This window comes from Giraffa tippelskirchi, chromosome 3, assembly GCF_054371585.1.
Source record: "Giraffa tippelskirchi isolate mGirTip1 chromosome 3, T2T-mGirTip1v1.2.pri, whole genome shotgun sequence".
NCBI classification, from domain to species: domain Eukaryota; kingdom Metazoa; phylum Chordata; class Mammalia; order Artiodactyla; family Giraffidae; genus Giraffa; species Giraffa tippelskirchi.
Window position 1 is genome coordinate 70,672,028 of NC_137277.1, and position 4,073 is coordinate 70,676,100.

General features: G+C 39.0%; 1 pseudogene; it reads right to left on the minus strand.

Annotated features, from left to right (window-relative positions):
- Nucleotides 1-2,357: 2,357 nt before the first annotated feature.
- Nucleotides 2,358-3,838, minus strand: LOC145541839 (dnaJ homolog subfamily A member 1-like; annotated as a pseudogene).
- Nucleotides 3,839-4,073: the final 235 nt, after the last annotated feature.

The window sequence follows — 4,073 nt, forward strand, 5'->3', positions numbered from 1 at the left end:
ATCCTTTATTGATCAAGATACAAGAATAAAATGTAATATTTTATATTATGTACTCTGTTCTAAATAGTACATTTGGAAATTATCTACAGTAGGATTCTAGAGCAAGTGAATGGCATGCAGTAAAGAGGCAGTGCCCTGCTGTGTTCAGTCTTTTGAGATTCCATGGACTGTAGCCCTCCAGGCTCCTCTGTCCATGAGATCTTCCAGCAAGAATACTGGGGCACATTGCCATTTTTTCCCCCAGGGTATCTTTCCAATCCAGGGATCAAACCCACATCTCTTGTGTCCCCTGCATTGGCAGGTGGATTCTTTACCTCTCCACTATCTGGGAAGGCCACAAGGAACTAGTACACAGTAGAGAAGACTTCATAGATGAGCTGACAGATAAAATTTATCCTGTCTCCCAGGAGTTTAGCTAATCTCCATAATGTCATCAAGAACTGATCAGAGGCAGAAAGGAAGTGGCATTGAACAGCCACTCACATTGACACTTCACCTCAAAAATCTGGTCTTATAAAGTTGAAAGTCTACTATATGCCATGATTAAATAAACTTTTGGGAATTAGTCTCAAATTACTTAACTTTAATATCAGATAATTAGAACAATTAAAATAAGTCATTTGATAAAATTTGAACCTGGATTCTGCTTGTTGAATTTTTTGATCCATTCAGTTTTAAAAATTAGGTTATTAAACTATTTGAACAAATATCAGTAATATTGAGATATACAATGAATAAACAAAAATCCTAAATCTTCAGGATTACACAATTACTTCCAAGAAAGAAAATGCTAAATTAGAGGTTGCAATGGAAATATCTACTTCTTTGAGAAAGACTTTGTATTTATTTGTATGATAGGCAGACTGTATTCTTTCATATCAAGCATCTAGAAAAGCAGAGACTAATCAAGGCAGGAAAATAACCAGATTTACTCCAATAGAACTTAACAGTTTTATAAAAAATAGACAGTTTGCAAATATTTAACCATAGCACCATCTGATGCTTATGAACCATAGACAGAGGCTTAGATCAAAGCCCCAAGACATGCTGTGGCTTAGCTAGTGCTTAAGTTTATCCAGAAACAACGGAAACGTGATATCTTTTCACATCAGGGAATAAACTAAAGGGGAAACAGCACAATTGCGGTGATGGGTTCAGTCTGTGGTCATGCAAGAAAAAGGAAGGCAAAAAATAAATTGTTGTGCTACAAAGCTTCATTTCTCCTTGTAGAAAATTGTCATCAAATTGTGATTCATCCATGATCATCAAATTGTGATCTGTTAAGATGAGAGAGAGATTATCAAAATAAGATATCCCTTCAATAAGGATTTAGAGGGTTTTCTTTCTTTCTTTCTTTCTTCCTTTCTTTTCCCTTTCCTTCTCTAATCTCATCTTCTATTATGACAGTGTCAAGTTTTATATCAGGCCAGCTTGCAGTGGTTAAACATGTGAAATCTGCTGAAAGAAAAGCAACATATTCTCTAGTCCTTCCAGATAACTGTATAAAACCTAAAGCATCATTTTGAGAAGCACATTTTATCTCTCCCAACCAGAATGGCATAATCATCCCTCTTGATGATTACTGCCCATGAATGACAATTATATTATTTTGTATACTTTAAAAGTGTTCATATAGGTTCTCTTTTCACTATAAGCAAGCATATTTAGTATTCATTGAGGTCAAGCTTATTTTCATTGATTTTTAATTTTTTTTACTTTCTTATTGAAGTATAGTTGATTTACAATGTAGTGTCAGTTTCGGGTATACAGCAAAGTGATTCAGTATGTATATATTCATTTATATGGGGCTTCCCTGGAGAAGGAAATGGCAACTGACTCCGGTATTCTTGGCTGGAAATCTCACGGACAGAGGAGCCTGGTGGGCTACAGTCTATGGGGTTTCAAGGAGTCAGACATGACTTAGCAACTAAATAACAACAACAAAATTCAATTATATATATTCTGAATATATATATTCTTTTTCAATTCTTTCCCCTTATAGGTTATTATAAAATACTGAGTATAGTTCTCTGTACTATACAATAGGTCCTTGTTGGTTATCATTTTATATATAGTAATGTGTATATGTTAATCCCAAACTCCTAATTTATTCCTCCCTCAAGTATATATTTATTAATAAAACATCACGTTTAAATCTTCTTGATTCCTTCATAACTAAGATGAGTGAGAACAATTTCTTTTTTTTATATTCAAGTTTATTCTTCATTTAACTTTTAAACACTACTATAGTTGAATATTAAAACAAAAGCAAGTAGTGAGCATATTATGATTATAGTCCTTCATTCAATCACTACTGCAAATAAAACACCATCAGTGAGTGTTATTCACAGGCCCTACTAAGAGGTCTGACACTGAACACCACCTCAAGGATGATGTTCATCACCCTCACATGCTTCTCCATTGTAATGGAGCCGTCTTTCCTGATTTGGATCAAAGTCCACTAATTCTACCTGGTCCATTTCACCTGGCGAAGGCAATGACAACCCACTCCAGTACTCTTGCCTGGGAAATCCCATGGACAGAGGAGCCTGGTAGGCTGCAGTCCATGGGGTCGCTAAGAGTCAGACACGTCTCAGCGACTTCACTTTCACTTTTCACTTTCATGCATTGGAGAAGGAAATGGCAACCCACTCCAGTGTTCTTGCCTGGAGAACCCCAGGGACGGGGGAGCCTGGCGGGCTGCCGTCTATGGGGTTGCACAGAGTCGGACACGACTGAAGCGACTTAGCAGCAGCAGCAGTCATTTCGTAGTCTCTTCTACTTCCTCCCTCTCAGGCAGAAGTTTTTCCAGCAAAGAGAGTTTATCAGGAGAGAGAAAGCCATTCTCAGGAAAGTTTACCTTAAATTCAATGATTAGGCAACCCTTTTCATATGGCCTAGGATAAATTGGCATGCCTTCATTTAGCACACACTTGATATCTCCATGCTTGACAATCTGACCTGGATGAGAAGTGATGACTATCATTCAGTTGTCAAGAGTAGATATTGACTTCTGGAAGCTACACAGCACCTCAACCAACTGTATGTCCATACACATGAAAAGGTCTTCTCCTGGTCAAGCAAAAACATCATGGTCTTTCTGATCTAAAACAATGATATTATCTTCTGGCTCCAGTTCTGGTTCTTGGTCTCCTTCACCATGGAATGTTATCTTCTGGCCACCTTTCACGCCTTTGTCAATATGAACGCCTAGAATTTTCTTTTCTCGAACTATCTTCCTTCCGTTGCAGCTTTTACATGTCTCTTTAGGACTGATCCGCTCCCCATGGCCCTGGTACTCCATGCACACAGACTGAATTTGCTGAACCGTTCCAGGTCGTATCTGATGAATTCTTATTTGCATTCCAGTACCTCGGCAACTGGGACAGCATTCTACCGCTCCTTTCTTACCACCTCGGCCTCCACATTTGTCACAAATCACATTCTTTTGCAGAGCTAGTTTTCTTGTTGCACCATTATATAAATCTCCTAAGGTTACTGTAAGTTGATGCACAACGTTTTTACCTCTCCTCTCTCTCTGCATCCTGCCTCCTGAGCCTCCGAAAAACACATCAAAGATGTCCATGGGGGAGCCAAAACCACCACCTGCTCCACCTTCTTTAATTGCCTGTTCTCCTCCGTTGTCGTATAATTCTCTTTTCTTTGCTTCAGAGAGCACTTCGTAAGCTTGAAAAGTCTGTTTAAACTTCTCGCCTTCATTTGGTTTCTTATCAGGGTGGTACTTCAAGGCCAGTTTCCTGTAAGCCTTTTTCAATGCTTCTTGGGTGGCATTGGGTTTGACCCCCAAAACATCATAGTAAGTGGTTTCTTTCACCATTTTCTATAGCCGGTGAGCGGGCCAATGCCAATGTGGGGGAGCGGGAAAGAGTGCATTGCTGTGCGCAGCTCGGGCAGCCGCCGCTCCTCTGCCTCTCACCGAGTGTCTCACCGAGGGTTCTGGAAAGTTCCGCAGAATAATTTTTGGTATTTGATGTATTTTATACTTTGTAGCACTTTAACACCCATTATTCTACGTATCATTCACCTTCACCTTCTCAACTAAATAAGCAGAG